Raw genomic sequence first — 26219 nt, 5'->3', positions numbered from 1 at the left:
TGGCTTGTTGAGCATGTCATCCCAGGCTGACAGACACTGGATCCCCTTTGAATGACACCAAAATTTTAGCCAATTGTTAAAATCGATCATTTTGTCTTTGTACTGTGGCATCATTCTAGGTGAGGGTAAGATGCTGCTCAAGGTCAGGGTCATACCGGCCTGGGCTACATGATCAGAGAGCTCCTCTATGTCTCTTTTCATGTAGTCCAGGGAGGTATGTCTCAGGTCATTCACACCAGCATGTATGATGACTGAGTCATATTTGTATTTGCTTTGGAGTGATATGAGTGCTTGCGTTATGTAGCGGATCCTAGCACCCGACAGGCAGCTCACTGTGACCTTCTCTTTGTTCAGCCTGGTGAGCGGGACATCAATGTGTCTGACAATAGAGTCACCTAAGAGTAGCTACAGACTTCATGAACAATGGCCCTCTGAGAATGAATATTGCTCAGCAGCCAGTAGCAGAAATATGCTAGTTGCAACAAATCCAAACATTGTAAGCAACTGATTTCATTTGAAAAGTTAAAGATTGTTTTCTTGACAGTCATATGTAGTTGCTTGCCAGAAATATACACATTAGTAATTTGTCAATGCCTACATATACAAAGCAAGAAGAGAAAAGAGAAGGTAGAACAAATGTCCTGCATTTTTTTTTTGTTTTATGTCCTGAAATGAACCTGGATCAGTTCTTTGCCTTCTAAAAGTTATTTTCAGCATATTTAATGATATTATATCATATTTTACATTGTCATATTAGGATGATTGCAAAGACATGCGTCTGGAGCATGTCTTCCTGGGCCTCCTCTGAAAATTGGCTTGTTCCAAGTTAGACTTTCCCAGTAAACAAATAAACATGGCCAAAGACCCTGTTTGCTATAATCAAGAAAATGTCATTAGATGAAATATCAATCAATAAGGTGCAGAATGAAGTTGATTTACTCTGATTCTAATTGTGAATACTGTATAACAAAATCCATGCTGCAGCGGAACACCAAGGCTTGATTACTATTAAATATATCAATTTTATTTCTTCACATATGGCATATTGAATTAACCATGAGGAAACAAATGTACTCTCCAACACAAGAAACAACTCTACAAACATAGCGAATGGACCTCATTAATTTAGTCACGCTTCCCAATAAACCACTAGTTAAAAGACACTTGCTTAACTAAGCAGCCAAGCAGAACATGCAAACACCATCAATTACTGGCAGCCCAAGTATTTACATTTTGTTAAGAACCATGGCCTCAACAATCTTCTGATTAAATACTTTTCCCACACCAGTAAAACTCCGCTATACCAATCAAAAACAATCACCGTAACTGTTATTGCTCCAACCAAGCTATCTCATACACACTAAAACAGACATCTGCACGACTGACTGCACAGCAACCAACAATCCATAAAAGGCCCAAGGCATGGGGTTCCTAAATACTCGCGCTTTGCTAAAAGCAAGATTTGCTGCATTCGCAGTGTACACAGCATGAGCTGCCTTAGATACAGCTATTATTTAAATGAAATCAGCAGGAAGTAGAATCTGCCATGTAAAACAAGGAGGAAATGGCACTTCAAAAGCATATGTGCACGAGTGTGATGATTTATGAGCCCAAGGGCTGTACATCAAGTTTGTGTGGCATAACTTCTGTAACGGTTCCCAAATACCTAAGTATCTTAGCAACACTAATATGAGCAATAAAGCACTAACCCTTGTGCACTCTATGAGGCACACCTTCATACTGCGCATGCACTGAGGCAGTCATTATTGCTTCACCCAGACCCCGTGAAAAGCCATCCACAGCATAAGGGTGAAAAAGTTAAGTTGAAATGCCGTGCCCCCCCCCCCCCCCGTACCCAGACCAACTCCAGGATGGATCAGCTCGAGGAAGGGAGGGAAAAATCTCCTAAAATAAGTGAATTCTTGTCACACATGCCGTATGCTTTTTTCAGCAGTTCTTGACCTACCGCAAACGAAACAATTTCAAACTATGAAAAACAGCTTTTTTTTTGGATGGTATTTAGCACATTGCTTCTGGTTCTCCTAATCGTGCGTGCAATAGAGGCTGAGGACGGCCAAAAGGAAAATCCAGCACATGTGCACATCATATGTCCAAGCCTGCAAAAGCCCTGTAAGGCCGAGCTGAATAGCACCACAATGGCTCCTCCCCACATGCCATGTAGAAATCAAGAGCACTGCCAGAAAAGGGGGGGGGACAAACACTTATCCTGCCCCTAGCCTCCACCTAGCTGACAAAACTTCCTCGGAGCTGCTTTTTTTTTTTTTTTAATAAAGCTATCGGACCAATCCCCCTCCCCCACCATCACAGCCCCTTGCTCAAACCACCATACCACTAACACACCCAACCACCAAACCGAATGGATGTGCACTGTATATGGGCCAGGAAACATGCCCCCCATGTGCTTTCTACCATGCACCACAAATTTCCTGAGTGAAGGCAGATAACGCAACCAAGCCACTGATGCCATTGCCTCAAAAAAAAAAAAAAAAAAAATTGTCTATATACTTAAAAGACATCAACTTTAACCTGTATATATATAACCATACTCTATACCTGAGGTACTCGCCTCCTTATCCCCACCACCAAATCAAGGCCTACCTTACACCGGTCATCAGGACATGAACCTGCATGTAGCAAGTTCATGCCAAAATGTGATTGCTTAACCCAACTACACTAGACTAAACCTCCCAAGCCCCTCTTCATCATTATCTCATTTCCTCCCAACCATCCCTGCCTCCACTTAACCCTTTCACCTCCCCAACCCACTTAAATCCCCTTAATATTAACTTAACACCCCCACCATGAAGATGTCCCGGGACAACTTAGTTTGTTGCCAAACTTTATTTATGCTATCTTTCGTACATTGCTTGTTAAGTGCCTTATGGCTCTGAAAGCTGGCCAAACTCTTAGCATGTTTTATTTTCTTTTTCATCTAGTAGTACATGGACCAGATTAAGCTCCATGTAGTACAAAAAATTATGATTGGGTCTCTGATCATATGTGTTCTCAACATGGATGCCAAGATTCACTTCCTGAGCTTCACTCTCAATGTGAATTTCTTGGCATCCATATCTTGAAAACATAATAAGCCCAGGAAGGAAAGGTTAGTTTGCTGTTATTTTTTGTATTTCTGTATTGCCTTTCTATATTTTGAATACTGTAGTTTGTTTTCTTTACCTTGTGTTTTGCTTGCATTCTGTTTTAACAGCATATTAAAACTTCAAAAGAGACCACAGCTCTCTCTGTTCTGAGTCAGGCAGAATACCACTGTCTTTCTAGTTGCCCGCCTCTTATGTTAATCTGACCATATATCTCATTTCTCTCTACTTTCACTGGCTTATGTGAGTAATCACAAAACCATCACTTTTGAAATCCCACCCTTCAATTATTTAAATTTATTGGCCATCCTACAGTATTTCATAGTACCAAAATACAAAAGTAACCACCCTTTCAGTCCATCTTGCTGTTTTAAAATAGTAACTCTCCACTAAACCTTAACTTTTAAACAGGTAAAACTCAAGTTACCTACTTTCATATCTAACTTCTCTAGTGCACACTGCAGAGTGCATTCTTTTCAATCTTACCTTTAAGCATCCCTGTTACTAGCACTTTCTCTAATACCTAAAACGATCATCTCTACTTGACTCCAAGTAGGCTTTTCTCTATCTGTTAAACCTAGCACTTGCTCCTACAGTACTTATTACCTTGATACGGCACTCTTATAGATAGCACCCCAAAAAGGCAAACCCCCATTTCTCGGTCACCCACGTCCCCGGAATCTCTTTTAAAGTTTTTTTGTCTAGTCCTTCTAGCATGTCGAGGGATCAGTTGCTAGTGTCCTCTCCTGCTCAGCTGGTGAACCTGGGAATATTGAGGCAATGTTACAATTGCCTCATGTACACAGACAACCCTCTCCTCCTCCCACAAAACACAAATACATGTGAGAGATGCAACTATACGGCCAAACTGGAGGCTGAGCTCTCTCAACATAGGACTGACAAGACCAGTCAGGAGGAGAAGGTTACCACACGCACTATAGACCCAGTCTCACATAGTACCATCACAACCTCAAATCATACACATAAACACACAAAGACATACTCGGCGGCTCTGATCAAAAATCTACCAAAACAGCAGAGGCCACCAAAGCAGACACCCAAACAACCACCACCTCAGAACACAACACCTGCAACACATAGACCTCACAGTCAGAGTGTCAAACAGTCACAGCCCTTAAGGCCAAACACAATGCCAGACACACTAGTCATTGGTGACTCCATAGTCAGACACACTGACGTCCCGCTCACCAGACTGAGTAAGGAGAAGGTCACAGTAAGCTGCCTGTCGGGCGCTAGAATCCGCCACATAACGCAAGCACTCAGGTCTCTCAACAGCAGGTACAAATACAACTCAGTCATTGTCCACGCTGGTGTAAACGACCTGAGATGTACCTCCTTGGACTACATGAAAAGAGACATTGAGGAGCTCTCTGATTATGTAGCCCAGGCAGGTATGACCCTGACCTTGAGACACCATCATACTAGGTGACTTCAACTACCCTAATATAGACTGGGAATACTACTCAAGCCCAAACACCCTAGCCCAAAAGTTCCTGGAATTCATAAACTCAAATGCCATGGAACAACTAGTCACCATCCCCACAAGAGGAGAAAACATACTTGATCTCATCATCACGAACATGGGAGCACAATGTTCAACACCGGAAGTATACCCCTCACTGGTGAGATCAGATCACAAACTAATCTCGCTGGAGGTCCTCATCCCACCCCCACCTGAAATAAAAAAGACCACAGTAAAGAACTTCTCGAAAGCCGACTTCACACTTCTAAAGACTAGTGTGGTCTCCTTTAAGGCCCCGAGCGGCGGAAAACAGTACTCAAGCCGCTGAATCACTTACAAATGCCTTCTACCAGCACCTGCAGGACTGCATGGATAAGGCAATCCCAAGCAAAACAAAGACTCTTTGTACCAAAGGCAAGCGTCCAGTCTGGTGGACCCCAGCCATAAACAAACTCTACAACAAAAGGAGGATCTACTACAAGATAGAGCAAAATCCTTAAAAGGTAAGACACCCTTGATCACTATAAGTAAAAAACTAAGAGCTCTCATAAAATCATCCAAAGCAAATTTTGAGAGAAAAATAGCTAAAGACTCAAAAGACAATCATAAGGCCTTCTTTAGCTATGTTAGAAACCTGGGAGGAAACTCCCAGATATGCTCAGAACTAGTTCAAAATGATGTGAAGATTACTGATCCTACAGACATTGCCAACATACTGGCTGACAGGTTCAGTGCAAACTCCCCTCCCCAAAAGGAGAGATATCTATACCAAGCGATTGCAGCCCCCCCAAACATCTCCAACGTCCAAGTGAGAACTGCTCTCTCCAAAGCAAAAAACACAGCATCCATGGGACCTGATGGTGTCCCCGGCTGTGTGCTCCACGAACTCAACGAGGAATTAAACCCACAGCTAGGACAGCTGTTTAATCATAGTCTTACCTCTGGATACATGCCCAGGAAGTGGCGCACTGCAACTGTGGTCCCACTTCACAAAGGCGGTGCCTCCACCGACCCTGGAAAGTACCGACCCATTAGCTTGACAAGCCTTATCTGCAAAGCCATGGAGAGGATCATAATGGACCTCATAAATAAAGACATAGGGAATTTGCAGACTTTGGATCCATCCCAGTTTGGCTTTGTCAAAGGCAGATCATGCCTTCTAAACTTGGTTGACCTTTTCGAAACAGTCACCAAAGCCATTGATGAGGGAAAGGCAGTCCATACAGCCTACCTCGATCTGGCGAAGGCCTTCGATACAATACCCCACTCGGGTATCATTGAAAAACTCATCAGCTTAAATGTTAACCCATACATCACAAGATGGGTTGCAAACTGGCTGAGTGACAGAACCCACAGGGTCAGAGTTGCTGGCGCCATGTCAGACTCAAAGCCTGTCACAAGTGGTGTACCACAGGGCTCAGTCCTGGGCCCACTCTTGTTTGGCATCTACTTTTCCAAGTACAAGCAAACACAGGAGGGTTATGGCTGACAAAGTTTGCAGATGACTGCAAACTGGGCCATAGTAGAAAACACATCTGACACAGATATCCTTCAGAAGGGTCTCACAGAAACGGATAACTGGTGCCAGAGCCATGGCCTAAAGTTAAATGCCAAAAATGCATAGTCATACCCTTCGAAAAACAGGGTTACCCCTAGCTACCAAATAGGTGGCAATCCACTGAGCACAAAAGAAGTTATCAGGGACCTGGGGACCCAGGTTGATAGTAGTCTGTCATTCGACACCCATGTAGCTAAAGTAGTTAGGAAGACCTTCTACATTGCCCACCTTATCATGAAGGGATTCTCATCTAGATCAAGGGAGGTCATAGTCTCCTATACTCATCACTCATCAGACCAATGATTGAGTACAATGCCCCATTCGGAATGTATCTGACCCGACACTTGCAGCAGCTGGAGAGGCCACAAAAGTTCCTCACCAAAAGGATAAAGGGTCTCAAACATCTGTCCTATGCTGCCCGACTGAAAGAACTCCAGCTCTATTCAGTCGCCACCGCTTGCTCAGAGATGACCTGTGCCTAACATACAAGGCCATGACAAACCCAGATTTGATGAATATGCTTCACCTCAAAAATCTAGATCTGTCAGAGCCACAAGGGTGGGAGACTTAAACCTCGACACGGCTATTAATAGGACGTGCTGGAGGGATAGATTCATCACCCAAAGACTCCCTATGCTGTGGAATAAAATCCCGGTATATGTGAGGCAGAGGACCTCGCTGGCCTTGTTCAAGAGAAATCTTGACCAATGGATGGGAGATCGCAGATATACCCCAGGGATTACCTCAGTGTCACTGCTCAACAGAGGCACAGCAAAATAATGGGTATAGTTCCCCATACTAAAGGGGTGGCGTAAGCCACAAAACTATGGGCTAGGCTTGTAAATGCCCTCGGGCAGATAGCCTAGTATGAACCTATGAACCTATGAACCTATGTGTAGAGAGACCATAATAACCATCTGTATAATGTGTTCTTCACATGGTTGTCGTAAAATTCACATCGAGTGAAAAAAAAGAGTAGTTCTAGAGGTAAATCCTCACTTCCATGTTGAGAGCACATAAGAGTTATGATTAGACAAACCCCATCATAACTTTTAATAGTTAATGGAAATGCATCTGCTCCATGAACTACCATTTGCAGAAAAAAATGTAAGAGTGTAAAAATGTTTTATAGCTTTAAAAGTAATTATCACACTGACACACAGTCAGTGAGCAGAATTAAAGTGTCCTTCTGAGGATCTGACAGCTTCATACATTTGACCTAGCTTTTGTTCCCTCAGTTTCTCTTGTATATTGTTTGATTCTGAGAAACTTACATAATGAAACAGACCTCCTGGATTGTTCCTGAAAAAGGACACTTTTATGCAGTCAGCTTAACTGGTCAAAAGAAAAAAAAAAGACAACTGTTGCATGGGGACTGATCCCTGTTCCAGATAGTTTCTCAAGAACTACAAGAATAAACTGAGCTCATTAGAGCTGTTACCAGAAAATCCACATCCATATTTGGGGACCCAGACATTATACATAATGTTGATTGTATAATATTAGATAAGAATAACAGCAATTATTCATATTTATATTATATTACTTCACAATATTATGACAAAATTGAAATATTCATCAGAAATCCAACAATGAGAGATATACATGTATGGACCAATATATTGAAAAAATGTTCTAAAATGCACCATGGAGCATCTAAGCCCCATGGCTTCTGGGGTCCGAGCAGCTATTTCAATGAGCACCTGTCTGATATAGTCATTTAAACTATTGAAGCACTTAAGGTTGCTGCCAAATCAATCAGCTTCTGCCGTAAATTCTATGGCCTGCCATAAAGAGTATGGGACTAGTATATTATAAAATGGAGCAATTCAAGTCGCCATCATATATACTGAGTTTCAAATACGGATAATTATAGTGTGACATATGGTTCTTCTAACCAAGTAGTATATCTTAATGACTTTCCTGGACACGAATACAGTAATTTATGTCACATCTTTAACATTTTCACAGGTAGGCATGCCCGCTGACCTACTAGAGCTTTGGGGATCTTATGCCCACTCAGTATATAAATTGTAGTACTGAAAACAAATATCCTAGTAACTGTTCACTCCTAACCCTTTACTCCATCTAACAATCACTACAATATCAAGAGATGAAATGTAAGTTTTTTAGTGTTCTGCTTGTGAAGTAACAATAAGAAGATCAGCAAATATAAGAATGATGACATCAGCTTAGTCATAACAATCATAACATAATTTCTGACTGTGAAATCACAAAACTATCAGAAAGGGACAGTGTGCTGGACTCATTAATAACTACACAAACTGTAACACAATAGTGCACTATTTGTTATTCATTAAGCTGCTCGACATGACATGTGGAGCTGCCATACAAAGGAATCTGCAGAATAGCCAATGAGAGCATAAAGAGTTAAAGTACATGTAAATAACCAATCCAACAAGGTGGAGCTATTCAGGAAGATATAACGTAATCATGTGCACTCAGTTTAGACATTTACCCTGTACACTAAAACTCTTTGGAATACAGGCACAATTACACTTAGAAAAAAACATCTTAGGGATTACTGCTGAAAATATTATTATTATTATTATTATTATTATTATTATTATTATTATTATGTGCAACAGGCTTTAAATCAGGCAGTTGCTGTCAAACCTCTGGCAAGAAGAAGAATGGTGTTTAGTCCTCATGTAACTTATCCTTGACTGCATGACAGAGAAATTGCTGAAACATACTGCATAGACAGGGAAACACTGGAGGAAATTTATAACCTCTTCTGCTCCCACCTCAGGCCTTAGGGAAATCATGGAGAACTCATCCCAGTGGAAACAAAGGTATATGTATCATTATGTATACTAGCTACTGGTACTTTTGAGAGACTGACAGATGGATATAATAGGATCTTACAGGCATCAACATCTAGAATATTACAACAGATTTTGAATGCAATGCTAATGCATGCAAGGGATCACATTTGTTTCCTATGAACTTCATAAGAGAGAACAAGAACCATGCAGGATTTCTATACAACAGCACATTTCTCTGAAGTATTAGGGGCATAGATTTCACACACATACAGAAAAAGCCCCATCCAGTAAACAGAGAAAGAGGTACATCAACATAAAACATTTCCTTTCTCAAACTGTCAGTTTGTCTGTAATACCCAAGGAATCAGCTACACTATCTATGACACTCATGAGAAACCCACACAATTCCAATGAGCAAGGATACAACAAGGCACATTCTCAAACTAAGAATATCATATAATGTATGTTTTGTTTACTTAAATCAAGGGTCCGGTGCCTAGACATATCAGGAGGTGCAATGCAGTATGACCCAGGCACCTCTGTCGAAATGCTTGCAGTCTGTACCATGTTACATAATATAATTCTCAGGAAACATCTTCAACAAGGACAGCAAAGCTGAGGATCACAGTTTCAAGGACCACTGGGAGGGCCATCAGCAGATGCAGCAGTAGGTTCAGATGAGGAGTCTGAGGGAGAACTGTGAGCTGCAGTTGGTGTTGGCAGATGGAGGCGTCCACAGTATGCCCTAGTTCTGGCTAAGATGCAAAGGATAGTACACACAATCACTACCTAGGTCAAAGCCTAAGATCCCACACACATACAAACCAATATCTGTCAGACTCCACAGCCTTTACATAACCGTGTAATGGTTGTGTTCTGATAGCATCAGACAGAGACAAACCCCAAGGACACAGTTGGTATCTGCAGTAATGACAAGGTATGTTTGGAACCTGTAAAGAAAAAAAAAGAAGTTAGATAACGGATTACTCTTATACGGAAATATGTATATGCCTCTAATCAAAGCATATGCCTGAGGTTTGTAATTATGTCATTAGTATCTTCTCTGTAAGATTTTTGTAATATACAGTTACATATTAGAAACAACAGTGTGCTTCAAGTATTTCAATCAACCACCATCTATAAAACAGGGGAGAGGTCAATTATGCCTTCATTTGCTCAACTATACTAGAAGCAAGATTGAAACACCTAATGCTTCCAATAATTTAATGACAATATTATTTGAAATACAATGCTGTTCAATTACAGAAGTAATTATTCACAAGTGTGTAGGAAAAATAAATCAACGTTTCTTCTGCAATGCATATTGATAAGTGCAAGCATGTGAATAAGCAAGCATTAGCTATCCACTCTGTGCATCACATATATGCAATGCTAAGTCACAGAAACATGTGCAAAAGAAAGGGCATAGTCATCATCACTTGCACAGAGGAGGGAGAGTGCAAAACTGACACCAAAGAAGTGAGTATGTGCAAGTAAGAAACACATGTATCTTTGAGAGCATGCAGTGTTCATGACCAGTAACAACAGATGTTTAGCACTCAACTGTACTGTTTAAAGAGTTTGCACTGTGTGTGAGGTGGTATGGGCAAGTGATTTATTTTTCAATGTATGTGTCTGCATGAAGACAATGAAGCACTTTGCTAGCCTATATCCTTGCATCTGAGACAGTTGTGAGCTGTGCATGGTAGAGTAGTTAGTTCAACATTGTTGCCCTGACCACAAGACCCACCTGTGCCAGGAGTTGCACTACTACCTTCTGTGACCCTGACAATATGTCAGGGTGCTACCTGAACATGAGCAATGTCTGCTGGATGAGCTCTCCTCACAATAACAGCCAGGACCATGACCCTGTGATCTAACATGTCTGGGTGTGATCACAACAATCACTGATGGAGCAGTGGCTGTTGTGCCACTTAGGGAGCAGGATCTTATTCAGTCACATCTGCTAACATCAGAAGATGTAATGTCTTTCCAGCCACATGGATGCCCACCCTTCCCAAACAGAAGTTCCATCACAGACACTGTCTGATCCAATGGATCATTCATCCTGTCTAAGGAGTTGACCACATGGTTCAGGGACTGACTCATGTCAGAATGCATGATGTTTACTAGCTGCACTATCTCTTCCAAGGCCCTGGTGGAATGTACCTTTGCCTCCACTACAGCCCTACACATATGTCTGGCAGCAGCTAAAGACATACCAGCATCAGGTGGAGGGTGTACAGCAGGCCTCCTCAGAGCACCCTTACACTACACCCAAAGAATAGCTATGGTGAGAAGCAAGCAGCCCTGCATCTTGAGTAACCACACTACTCTGATAAATGGTGTCACCTACATCCTGTCCTATATCAAAGGACCCATGTCATGGGTATGTGTAGGCATACTGATTATGTCTGAAATATGGGCAGAGGATGTGGGAGCCACAACCTCAGTGTCAGACCAACCCTTTGCACCCCAGATTGTGCCTCTTCACCACCATCATCATTATCAGAGCAACCAATTCTCTGAAATCGGGTGGTAAGATTTCCACAGTGTCACTCTTAGGATCACCAATGATAACAAACAAGAAACACAACAAACAGAAAAATAAAAAAATAAAGTTGTTCACATATTTTACTTATATGAAAGGTATTTTAAAAGCTAACAGATGTTAAAGCAACATAAATGTTAATCTTATATAGTCCAGAATTGACCTTATAGAAAGTAAAATCAATAAAAAAAATGTGCTTACAATGTGCAGGTGGGCTGGCAGGTTGCAAAACAGATGTGCCAGTATGTGATAAAGGGAAAAGAAAGAAAGCAAAAAAGTATAACAATGCAAATGAAACAAGAGGAAGAGAACAATCCCCTTCATAAGTGCAGATTAAAAATGATCTCATACAAAAACGTAGTATTCAGATGGATCCCCCATCACCACAAAACACCCTTGTCTATTTCTCCATGATTGTGTCGTCTGACACACAGTTATCTCTGTCTCTGTAAATATATATATATATATATATATATATATATATATATATATATATATACATATATATATATATGTGTGTGTGTGTGTGTGTGTGTGTGTGTATCAGACATCTACTAAGATATCAGCATATAAAGATATAACAAGGACACTTGCATTTTGCATATCTAGAAGGTCTGCTCATGACATTCTTGGTCTATCATTTGCATCTTCACCATTGTCAAGGATCCCGTGTGAACCGTCTGCTCAACCATCTGCATTTCAGACAGTAGATAGGAACTCTTCTGTTTCAGTTAGGGGTGGATCAGTAAGAGCACTACCCACTGTAGCCATCTGTTCTCAAGTAATTGCAGCTGCCCTATGGTGGGCAGAATTATCATATTAAGTTTCCCCATGCCCTTTGACAGCATTAATGTTGTCAACTACCTGCTGCTGTGTTCTTTCTCAGATAGATTGGTCACCTCTACCTTTCTCTAACAGAAAAGCTCCATGGTGATATAAGGCCTTGATAATGACCTAATTGTCTGCATGAATGTATAGTCACTTGCTTAACACAGATTTCTTCTTGGGTGCTATATCCCTGAATGACAAAAAAGAAAATAGGCAGACATAATTACGTATATAGCATACAGACATGATGGCTGTGAACTCAGTTATGTGTGAATGTTTGTATCAATCACGCACACGACAATTTAAAACTTAATGTTTCCTATGACTACAGACAATTTCAAACAGAACCCCCCCCAAAACGTATTTCTAAATCAAATAACAGCAATTCATAATAGTTCTGAAATGCTGATAAAACAGGTTTAACTGTGTACTATATTGAAGCATTACCAATAACAATTCAAAATGTAACTTTAGAAATGTAACACAATTATTGTATGTGCCATCTCCACTTCTCTTTAGGGCAGTCAGGTATAAATCCACAAATATAGCACATTTTTCTTTCTGCTAACACAGGTTAAAGTGCCAGACCTTACTACAAAAGTATAATACCCCCATCTGGAATAACTGTACAAACAATAATTAAATACAAAATATAGGTTATATAGTAATCTTTTGCATACTTATTGTAATGCAGACACAGCTATGGGAAAATAAAGGGATAAAGATAAAAAAAATGCTTTTGAGTGGCTAGCCAGTAAACATTTAAATGTTACACTAAAAGGATAATGTAAGAGATACCAACCTACCTTGAAACTACAGAATTGTAGAAAGTAGATGATTCTCTAAAAGTTGTGTTTATTTAACAGTATCAAGCACTCTGGATCAAAACAGTCTCCCCAGTATGATTCAAGGGCATTAACTACACAATTACCATTATATAGTGCAGAGTTAAACCTGTGAGTACAGTGAGCCTGTAAATGAGATGTTAAATATTCAGAAGTCCTGAATACCACAATCTGGGCTAAGTGTAGGGAATGTAAACATGGTGTAAGGACATAAATGATTTAATGCACACATCCTAGCAATGAAAGGACAAGCATTGAGATATGTTCCCTGCTAATGGCTTGAATGTATCTATGAGTACACTGATTGCAGGAATAATCAGGGTTTCAAAGTCTCCTCCGTTTGAAGTACACCTACTGAGGGTGTGTCAGAGAGAACAGACTTACAAAAAAGTCTGAAAATACATTGACTGATTTAGCAGAGCAACATTCCTAACAATTAAGTGCTGGCCTTAATGATCACAGTTACTGCCCCTAAATAAGAAATGTCATTCATTTTCAAGGGACTATTTTAAGCATTGATACAGATAACATATGCAATAAAAGAAGCAGAATTGCTCTTAAGAAAGCATAGTTAAGTGAATGAGGCACCATAAGGAAAAAGAGGACTACAACTGCAGTGTTTGCATTCCTTGTTTCAAATTCTTATGTACATGGATACTGTAACTGTTGGCAGTATAACAATCATCCAAATATATACTGTCAAATGAGAAATGACAACTTTTATAACTTGTTTCTGTTGCACTTTCAATGTGACTTGATACAATATCAAATTATCAGTGCATTTTAACACTTTTTCACCTTGCTAATATGTCTTTGTCTCTGGCAGCTATAGAAAATACTCTGAAATTATTTTTCTTGCTACTCTTCTTTGAGGGTTCACATCCATACAGGTTCTTGTTGTAAAACAACAAAGTTGTTTAAACATCTGAAATGTACATTTAAAATGTTGGACCATCATTTTTTTTTTTTTACCATTTGAACATGGTTTGGGATTGCACTCCATTGACTGTCAGTGATCAATATCAGTGAATAGCATTTCACTGCATGGTAAACCTGATTTTTTTTTAAATTTGGACTGGCATGAATAGTGCAATGAAGGCTGGCATTATTGCACTTTCCTCAGTAGTCTTGGCAGTAATGAGTGAAGAAATTCAAGTTGTCACACTCCTATCTTTGTGACATAATGTGTAAACAAATTGAGCATAGAGAAACAGTGCAGGTAATGCAGGATTCAAAATCTGTCCACTGATCATATTACTGAGGGGGGTCATACTAAATCTAGATGCTCATTTTGTTGTATGAATGTGCTGATGTGAGAAACTCAAGTAATATCAGTACTGAGTAATAGTGGAAGACAGATAAGTCCTTTGAAAGTATGCCAATATAAATTGTGCCTGCTGTGCAAACAATGAAAACATTTCTTCTGTTTGTTGTTTCCTTATCTATTCCTATGGCATTAACAAGAGTCCTGATATTAAGACATATACATAATAGTAACAGAGTACAATGGATAAGTCCAGATAAAATCACTTTAGCTAGAAATTTTGGAGACTATCTCTCTGATACCTTCCCTGTGACAGTAATAAAGATGCCTTGCTGAAGTTTCACGTAGTTTATTCAGTTAAGTAGGTAGATGGATGAGTGTTCTTGTTCTACTGCTGTAGACTGCTGCAGGGGGGGGGTATACCAGGTCTGAGTATAAGGTTGCAGCTTGGAATAGTTTTGCCAAGGTTGTCTCCAATGCAGTGTACATTCTCTGCACTGGGGGTCAATGTTGTTACCACTATTGCAAACTTGAGAAGCATAAGTAGGACCTCCTAAGCTGATAGGAGACTGAATTTAAGAATATAAAATCCCCTCAGTTGTGTAAGTACACTGACCTATTTCCTGCCTAAGATATGGGATTAATGATCTAACCAGCCAGTGCAGGTACTTAATATGCTTTCATGTATATTTTTTTTCTTTTTGAACTGTAAAGCTGCAGAGAATATTGCTGCAAACTGTGAAGTGCACCAGGAGAGATTAACTTGCCTCAGATAGGCATGGGGTAAGTATGACTGAAGTCCAAGTTCAAGCCAGAAATTTCTCTTCAGTCCATCAAGCACTGGCATCTTGAGGAGCCATATTGTAACATTCATCTCAAGCAGGCATGTCTTCCCAATAATTCTTGATTCTTGCTTTAGGCAATAAGAACAGCAGCTTAACTGTGCATGGGTTAAATACCTAGAAGCAGCAATTACTTTTTTATTACTGGATAAGCTTTTATGAAATGCTAACAGCAAAAATATGTCAGGAAGAATCAAATTCTGGTAATTGTAAATATGACATTTGATTATATATTTCCTACTCATCAAAGGGAAATAAAGGCTGGTCTTTGTTATATCACAGCAGTGAGGATTTTCTTTATTTTATAACACATAAATATCTTTCCATCATATATGGATGCAGCAGGGGTGCACAACAGTAAACTATCATAATTGTTTATTTATTGCCAAATAAAGTGTACTGTAAAATACAGTACTGTGACATGTCATGTATCTAATTATATCTTTTTTGTCTCTCACCACCCCTACTCTCTTTTTTATTATTTTTATAGGGGATTATTTTTATTAATTTATTAATCTGCTATTTGCATATTTTGCTGCTGAAAACTAAATGACCAGCAGCACAGTGAGGTAGACCGACCTCTGTGGCTCAGCCCACCATACGTCCACAGATGCAGCCCAGACACCCAGCACTTTGGGTTCATGACATCTCAGTGTTGCCTCCACAACCCCTGCCCTACCACCTCCACCAGCAACAGGTAGCTCTTCCTCAGCTGCTAGTGCAATAGTATCCTCCAGGAGCAATAGTAGTGGAGATGTTAATTTTGTCACTGAGCAAGAACTGACAGGACTGGTGAATGATACCATATAGAGAGGTCTCAGTGCACATACTGGCAGTATTGACAAGGTCCTGCATTGGAATGCAAAGATGATGCCATGTCTGGCACTGACCCAGGCAGCTGATACAGAAGACAGTGATGACAATTGTGAGGGTGAGGTCTAAATTCTCACTGTTCTCAAGCTGAACATGTGTGTACTTCTGTTTTTCCCTACCTATCCCCAATCACTGTGTCCCTCATACTTTTATTTCCTTCACCATCCCTGTATGTCTTGTATGTCCTGTATATCTACTCACGTTTCTAAACCTACCCTATATACCTGACCCTCCCATTCTTAAGCACCTTTCCCAACATTTCTCTCTCTGTCTCCCAAACAAATATAAAAAAAAAACACCTGTCGCACCAAAATACTTATGCCCCATACATAGCTCTCTACTTCGGCTATGTGTCATTTTGACACGCCTGATTTGGTCCAGTTGGCCATACATTATTCTGCTGTTGTCACCCATCATTGGTGTGGTGACTCTCCAAAGTCTTGAAATTGTGTGTACAATTGTACATTTATGTTGAGAAGAAGTGAATAGACATGGTGCTCTCCATGACCCTACTGCAAATTCCGGTATTCTTTCCCCAGTGCCCTACACTCTGGTTGCTGACACCTTTTTCACCACTGTCCTATCTAACTCTTTTTCACACATATAATTTGGTCAAAATATATTCACAGACAAATCACATGGCCAGAAATGGTCCATGGAAAAGCCTTCACTTTATGTCTTCTGAATTTGTGTGGAGGTTGGCATAGAATAGCATTGCTGAGTGACAGTAAATGCAGTTTAATTTCTAATTGCAAAAGCTGAAGATTTAAATTTAATCACAGTGGCCTGTTTACTTTTGCTCAAATGTGCTTATATCTGCTGCTTTAAGGCAGTACTGTGAAATAGTTACTGTAACAGTTATTAGACTGCTGGATGTAATGAAGTCGAAATTTCTATGTGGCATGTTAAGATAATTACCATGTTTGTAGAATGACATTTTTGCAAAGTGCCATGGTTTCAATTATACCAAATTTATTAATTCATAACATTTTTTACTCCTATGAAAGCGCTCAACCTATGTGTATTTTATGAACTGATTAAAGTGGAATTACAATTTATCCAGTTAGTGCCTGTGCATATTTCCTGCAGTCACCAAGAACAGTTGTTGCATTTGGTTTTTCTTCAGTTGTTGACTGTTCTGGGTATCTTTTCATTTTTTACTCCTATCATATATTTAACTGCAAATGTTTGCATTTCTCTTCATGTAAATGTCATTAACCTGCAATATGAATAGTGCAGCAAGACATCATTTGCAAAAAAATTGCAGCTCCAATAGGGAAATGTATAAATCCAACCCTAGCCCGCTTATGTATTCATATTTACTGCACTCTCCTACCCCATATTTGTGCCTGTAGTAAGCATGTTATTGTGCAGAGCATGACAGATTAATGAAGTATGGAAAGATTTTTGATTACTTTCAAGAGTTCTAATCCAGCCATTAGTTAACTGTTACTGACTGTTATTGGTGCACTATTTTACGTATACCTGTTGGCTACATATTATGAGCCACCATTACCGTTCTGTCATTAGCTACTTTTTCCCTGCCTCCATCTCTCCCTGTCAATGGATCTTCTCCATTCTGTATCATTATTATTCCATCTCTGCATTTGCACAATGTCCAGTGCCAGGCAACAAATGCAAATTAAATGCAAGCACCAAGTCTATGGTAATAGCTTGTGCTTTTATTGCCTTAGGATACATTACTTTATTGTGCTTCACACAACTGTTCCTGGCTTTGTTTATTCAGTTTAATGTACATTTCAACAAGCTGAAGAGTTGCATGTACCCATTTCAAGATGATAATGAAGTTGAATACATATAGTCACATTTGCTGAAATATGCTGTCAAATGCTCACTATCAGAACTATGATTTCCTAAGTGGTGTGGTTAGATAATAATCAGATAGAAATGTTTTCTATGAATGATGTAATGGTTCGAATCCAGATGGATGACAAAATATTTCACAATGTTTTGGATGACTCCTTTCACAGTAAGTGTTGGCTACACCTTTCCTTAATGCATTATTACCCTGCTGCTATATGAATGTGACTGCTCCCTCTTGTGAAGCCAATCTTGTAATGATCTTTGAGAAAAAGTTAGCACAGAGCAACATAGAGTACTGCTAATTCTCATTCTAAGCGCAACGCTTCAAGATATGATTATGCATAAGCTAATACTTTAACAACAGCAGCACAATTCAGCTTGTCAACAGTGTGCTCAAAGACTAAAATAGAAAAAGGAAATCAAATAATTATTGTTTTACATTGCAGAACATTTGTATATCTGAAATACTTTTGTTTACAGGTGATCTTAATTTCAGAACAATGTTGACTCAATTGATTCAGTCATTTCATGTATGACTATTCCACAGTGTTTACACTTAACAACTGTGTTACTTGTCTGGTTAACCTATTCTTACATAATCCATCACTATTATTCTCCAGTGCATTGTCCTATGTATGACATGCATGTTTATTCTGACAATGCACATAGTGCAAGTATGAGACAATATAGATAAGTGCAACCATCCTGAAATGAAGTTGCAGAAAACTTTGAAAATCCACTTGTGTACAACAGGGAATATCTATGGGATCTCATAATGTGAAACTTGTCAATGGCACTCATAGTAATACAATGTATATGAAGGACAGTATCTAAATTTTAGTACAGAAGTAGGTAATTACATGTGACAATCACAGTGATGTTACATTTTCTTGTGCATGCATATGCCTTTGTTACACAACCTGTGATGCACATACCATCATTTCTAAACAACAGATTTACAAAAAGTTTAAATGTCCTATTTCACATTATTGATGTCAGTCTTTTCCTGTGGTACTTTGGACTAATACAGTGCTTTTTAGATTACGTAAATAGGTAAGTAGGATGTTCGATGCCCAGGTTGAGAAACTTGTGTCTGTAGTTCTTGGTGCTATACTCACTTCCCGAGAAGAATACTTTAACTCTTCACACAGCCTCCTTATTACGCTTTTAACTGAAGCATCCTTTATGAAACAAATTGATGAGGTCATACTGACATAAGTGCACTAGCTCCCCTTATGAGTAGACTTCCCCTGTTGCACCTTCAAATAATACAATACTGTATAGATTGTGTGACCAGATTAATATGAGGTTTGACTCTCAAACTGATAAACGTGTGTGTATGTGTAATGCTTTGTGCTGTGTCCACTTCTCATGAACAGAATGTATTCAAATATGCTCACAGCTCCATGAGCCCATTTTTTTGAAACACACTAATGAAGTCATACTGACAAAAGTACATTCTCTCCTCTTTAATGGCAGTCTGATCCTGTGGCACATGTGACTAATGCACTACTTTCTAGAGTGTGTATTCAGATAGGTAAGAGGTTTGATGTCCAACATGAGAAACGTGTGTAACAATGGATGCTGTATCTACTTTCCCTGAAAAGACTACATTCAACTGTTCATATAGATACCTTGTGCCACTTTTTACTGAAACAACATCTCTAAAACACACTGATAAGGTCATCCTGAGCTCTCACCTTAAGAGTCAGACTTTTCATGTGGTGATTGTGACTAATACAGTGCTCTCTAGATTGTGTAAATGGATAGTTAGGAGGTTTGATTCTCAGCAAGTGAAATTTGTTTATTCATGAGTGTGTGTGTGTGTGTGTGTGTGTGTGTGTGTGTGTGTGTGTGTGTGTGTGTGTGTGTGTGTGTGTGTGTGTGTGTGTGTGTGTGTGTGTGTGTGTGCGTGTGTGTGTGTGTGTAAGCACGTGCGTTTGAGTGTGTGTGTAGGACTTGATGCTGTATCCACCTCTCCTGTAGAGAATGCATATAAATGAGCACACAGCTCCCTTACCCACTTTTGGTTAAAACATCATCTCTGAAACACACTGATGTGGTTATCCTGACAAAAGTGCACAATCTCCCCTTAGGAGTCAGACTTCTCCTGTGACACTTACAACTAATATAGTGTTCTCTATATTGTTTGACTAAATAGGTAGGAAGCTTGATGCTCAACATGGGACACTTGTATGTGTAATGCTTGGTGCTGTATCTACTTCCTCTGAGAAAAGTGCATTTAACTCTTCATACAGTTCCCTTATCCATTTTTTTTTTACTGAAACATCATCTCTGAAATACACTGAAGAGGCCATCCTGACAAAAGTGCATTCTCTCCCCTAAAGAGTCAGACTTTTCCTGTGGTGCTTGCAATTGTTACAGTGCCTTCTACATTGTGTAACTAGACAAGTAAGAGGTTCAGTTCTCAATATGGAAAGGTTGTTTGTGTGTGTGTGTGTGTGTGTGTGTGTGTGTGTGTGTGTGTGTGTGTGTGTGTGTGTGGAGGTGTTTACAAGTACCTGAGCATGTGCTCAATCAGATTCTACCCTAGATAATCATTTAAATTGATAGTTGACTCCTCTATCACCTAATCCCATCTTTCACAACAACAAGAACAACAGCAGCTTTTCAACACAAGTGTGTAGATAGGCATACTGTATGTACTCCACTATTTCTATACATCAATTAGAGACACCATGTTTATTTTAGGTCATTTTATATCCACCACTCTCTAAATTAATGCTTCCAAAAGGAGTCAAACAGATTGAAAAATATCTATTTCATGTATTCGGAGGGAAAGCGATGCAAAGCTTTAGGTGGTGGTAGGCCATTTCCATTTTTCAAATGACAGATGGTTAGTGCGGCAGCAATTAAAGCATGCCATTACAAAATATTCTCTGGCTTCACCCCTGGTGCAACATACTGATGAGGTCATTCTTTCTAAATTGAACTGTGCTTGCATTTCTTACACTATTCTCTAGAATGTGTAAATAGATATGTAGGATGTTCGAATACAGCAGTGCTTAACTTCTACAAGTGTGTGTGTGTGTGTGTGTGTGTGTGTGTGTGTGTGTGTGTGTGTGTGTGACTGAAAATGAGTCCAAGACTGGTTTAAACATATTTGCAGTGGCAAACTCTACAAGCCCAGATGGCTGTAAAAGTCATTTTAGCAGACATATCTCCTTGTCAAAACGCTGTATGTGTCATTTGTATCAGTATTCTCCTGTGGAGTTTGCTGCTGATAATGTGTTATATTGATGTAAGTGGATAGATATGTGGTTCAAGTCCACCACTGGTTAAATAGTGTGACTGCTACTACTGTCATATACCATTGGCCACATTGTAACCACCTTTATGTACACTTCTGCTTATAAGGTGGATTTACAGTGGCACACTGTTCCACTACCAAATCCTAGCATCCTCAGAGAAAATCAGTTTTTGGCCACACAATGATTACATAGTGCTACCATATCTGCAGTATCTCACAGTTGAAGTACAGATTCTCCTAAGCTGCATGACTTTGATACAGTGCTTTATTTACTGTGCAACTACATATCTAGAATGTTTTAGACCAGCTGCGAGTGTGTCTTTCACCCTAATGCTGCGTATAGTACTCTTCAAATATAGATCTATATATATAAAACTGCTTACGCGGAATTCAAAATTTTGAGACCACTTTGCAGATACGGCATGTTACTGAACACCCAGAACATCTCAAATTCACTCTGGGAAACTAACCACTTGTCCACCATGACAGAAAGAACAAACTAAAGCAAATAAAACTGACCCATGCCCTCCACAACCCCCCATGGGGGCTGTGCTGCCCACACCCCTAACTAAATATGCCACCACTGAGGTTGCACTATAGTGGAGAAAAGGGCAAAGTTCACCATGGTGGTCCAGATGTTAGTTTTCTGAAGTGAAATAAGGATGTCCCAGGTGTTCAATAACATTCCATTTTGGCAAAGTGGTCTCAACATTTTGAGTTTCGTATAAGTTGATTTTCAACAATATAAAGTAGATCCATATATATATATATATATATATATATATATATATATATATATATATATATGTATATGTATGTATACATGATGTGTAACTGTGCAATATTATCCTGTGCTTCCACCACAATTTAGCATAAACATCCAGCTTATAAACAGCAGTGATGTCATCCATTGAAGTGGACATTGTCCTAGTTGTACCTCAACATGTCATGTGGTCCTTGCAATTCAAGCACTAATGTTTAGCTAGTGATGTTGGGAAGCTATTTCAAAGCTGGCTCTTATTGCTCAGACTACATTGTGTCAGTCTTATTGTGACTGTGCATGTCACTAACATTGTCAAAAACATGTACTGTGTACATGTATACATGCTGATTCCTCTTACAAAAAGCTATGCTAATTTCTCGGATAGCAATGTTTTATTCAAAGTAAAAATTAAATTTGATTACATTTTCCTTACGTATTTGTAACACATGCAAGAAGCATTATCCTCTGTCATGAGAGACTTAGATGACATTCTATATGTTGTTGAATTAGTATAGCAATTACAGGTACATGTATCCCTTGTAGCAATAACATTATGAAATTTCTTTCACACCCAACATATCTAAGAATTATAGTGATACTTCTCCTGTGGCACATTCATCCTTTAAATTATAATCCCCTGGATTCAGTAATGCTTACATGGTGTGTCTGCATAGTATAAGTGTTACTGCATGGAATATGGCATCCGAGCGATCCAGTAAACAAGGCTCGGGATGTGCACGAACGCTCTAACACTATTCCTGCATGGACACCACTGACTAATGCTAATTACCTCATTTTCTGGTGAAAACCATGCAAATGAGGTGACCTAGTGATTCAGTAAGCAGGCAGGTGTCCATGCAGGAACAGTGTTAGTTGCATGTATTCTACTTATTGGGCATGACAATGCCCAGATATATGGCCATTGGTATTGAAAATAGTTTAGTTTTTTTTAAATAAAAGTTTTATTTTTTTTTTGGCAAATTTCAGACTTTTACTCATAGGGCAGTGGCGCGCAAATGGGACCATGCCGAAAATAAAAAAAAAATGTGAAAAAGCAATTTTCAGGGAAATCTGCATTTTGCCATTATAGTCAATGGCATGCAGAATGAAAACAATACCAGGGAGCAGTGATTGCTAAGGGGAAAGGCTCAGTGTGAATGTAGTAACTATGGAGTAAGGCAGTGGGGAAAGCAAATGAGGGGAATTTTACTGAATCGCAAATTTCTTCTAATTGTCAGACTGCACCTAACTGTGTAGGTGCTCTAACATGGCCATATAAGCAGGAGAAGTAGATGACATCAAAAGGGTGTGTGCCATGCTTGCTGTAAGCACACTGGAGCTCTGCTGTCCATGTTTGCCCTTAGCTAAGCACAACTAAGGAAGGGTGTATGTCTGAGGCTGCCTAGCAGTGTTTACATTGCCTAAATGGGTGTGCATGGCAGGCACCGGGTCATAAAAAAAAAACATAAAATAGCAGAACTGTTTACATTTGAGCAGTGGGTATGCATGGTATGCACTGGGGCTTAAAATGGGTTGAAATGGGAAAGGGGAAAAAAGGGTATACAGCAGAAGGAAGGCAATCAAGGACAACTACAATAGCTGGCAGGTGGACTGTATCAGAATCAGCCAACTACACAGCCAGCAACCCAGCACACTACTATAAACTATGCAAACACCTTTCAGTCTGTTTTTTCCCACAAACTCTGTACCACTGGTGTACACATATGGAAGAATTTTAAACTCACAAAACAAACAAACAAAAAATGTTAGGGGCTGCTGTCGCTTTGATCCATCAGGTCTATATTAGAACATCAAACATTTAACAGTTCGAACCAGTAAAGGTCGACCTTTAGTGATCGAACTGTTAAAATATTGAATGTTCATAAAAAAATAAAAACAAACAAAAAAAAACTAAAGAGTGTAGGCAGGGGGGCAAACCCCCCTGCACCCCCCCACACCCCCTCTACTTAAATATACTAAATCCGGGACCGCACTACATTGCAGTAAATGGAAATCTCCCCTTACAGAGATTTCCGTTTACCCGCTCGATGTTCTGCACTTTTGCTATTCTCAGGTTGACAATGTCAGATTCAACATAGTCGGCTTCCAAGAATTTAATATAGACCCAATCCATCATTATGTGATAGATGCTGAGGGTGGTGAGGAGGATAATGTTGACAACCATCTCAGACCAAGGAGGAGGAGAAGAGCATACAGACCCAGGGTACCTACCAGGGGCTACATGAGCTGGAGATAGTGGAGTGCTACAGGGTGGACAGGGACATTCTGCAGCAAATCATCAAGCTGTGCCAGCCTCACCTCAGACCCAGAGCCAACAGAGTGGAACCCATCCCAGTGGATACCAAGGTATGTGTAGCCTTAAGAATACTAGCTACAGGTACCTTCAAAAGACCAACTGAGGCTATCATGGGGGTCTCACACCAGGGTACTCCAACAGTTCCTGGATGCCATGCTACTACATACTGGTAAGCATATATACTTTCCCCGCAGCCCTGAGGAGTTGACCAGCAATATGCGTCTCTTCCACTGTATAGCAGAATACCCTGAGGTAATGGGTGCTATAGACTGCACGCATATCCACATCAAAGCACCACCTGGTGAGCAGGGTTGGGCCTACATAAACCACATGGGATTCTCATCCATCAACTGCCAGGTTGTATGTGATGCCCAGTGCATAATCATGAATCTGTGTGCTGGCAGCCCAGGAAGCTATCACAACTCCCACATCTGGCATTCCTGATATCTGTATCAGGGATTTTCCAGGAGGCATGTCCCATATGGCCATCTGATGGGGGATGCTGGCTATGTACTGGAGCTGTGGATGATGACACCCATCAGAAATGCACACACACTCACACAAGAATACTATAATGAGGCAAATGCACAAACCAGGATCATTATAGAGCATGTGTTTAGGATGCTCAAGTCATGGTTCCACTGCCTTTACATATCCGGTGGAGCCTTGCAGTACTCTCCAGCCACATGTGCACACATGTTCATAGCATGTGTCATGCTACACAATAAGATCCTGTAGAAACAGTTGCAGCAAGAACAGCATGGGAAAGGGCCACACAGCCTCCCCACCATTGCCAAGGTCACCACAGGCACAGAGGGACTCGGAGGAGGAACCTTCTGAGCCTGCCCCTTTAGGCAGACAGAAGCCTGCCCAGTATGCCCATGCCTTGGCAAAGAGGCAATGCATAGCACACACACTGACACTGTAGGGACCCAGGGACTGACACCTCTCTCTGACTCGCACACACAGCAAAAGAGATGCCAGACATGACACTACCTGCGCCGTACCATGTATAGGCAGTGCACTGTGTGCATCCAACATAGTCAGCCCTCAAGCACCGTCCTCACAACTGCCATAGGCACAAAGTAAGCCAGATGAGCTAACAATGAATGAATGACGTAGTATGGTCTGATAGTATATCTATGGTACTGATGCAAAGCATGAAAGAGAATTGGGTGGCCAAATGGGATAGCAGCAGACAACTGACAGCTATGTGGGACAGCAGGAAATGCATGAAAAATAATGGCATCACCATACTAGCCAGTAGTAGTCAAGATGACAACTCCCACTGCAGTCATGTGAGGTGGGGGGCCAACTAACTGGGTGGCCATAGGTCACACACATGAATGTCAGTGAGGGTTCCTCTACCCATCCCCATCCTCACCCAGCAGGACAGGTGTAGATGACCAGAAAGAAAGGTCTGGCAAAGGTCCACAAATGCCGGCAATGTTGAACATCCCCCTTACAGACCTACACAGACATAGTACAACAGGTCTGGCAGTTGCAGTATGGTTCTGAAGGGTAAGAAGTCTGAAACTGAAATGTATGCCATTACAATCTAACCTGGGTTCTCTACTGATATGCCTCCATTCTGCAAGATAGGGCACAATTGAATACTTAATGAAAGCGAACAGTAATTGAAATACCAGCACAGTCAGTGCAAATGTGTAAAGTCATCAGGTGTGCCCCCCACATAGAAATGCAATAACATTTAAGTTTGTAGAGTAATATTAGTGGAGCACACATTGCCTGTCCCAGTCAATATGATAATTTGCTGCATGTCCACAATATGCAAGGGTCAATGTGCTAAGTATGTGTGTGGTTAATATTGTCAGGAAGTGGTCAGCATGTGCCCCTGGATATTGTGTCTTAGTGGCCTAGGCACAGTGCTA

Source organism: Protopterus annectens, chromosome 5.part0 (assembly GCF_019279795.1).
Source record: "Protopterus annectens isolate FY-2018-M chromosome 5.part0, PAN1.0, whole genome shotgun sequence".
NCBI classification, from domain to species: domain Eukaryota; kingdom Metazoa; phylum Chordata; order Ceratodontiformes; family Protopteridae; genus Protopterus; species Protopterus annectens.
Note: the sequence above shows the minus strand (reverse complement) of the source record.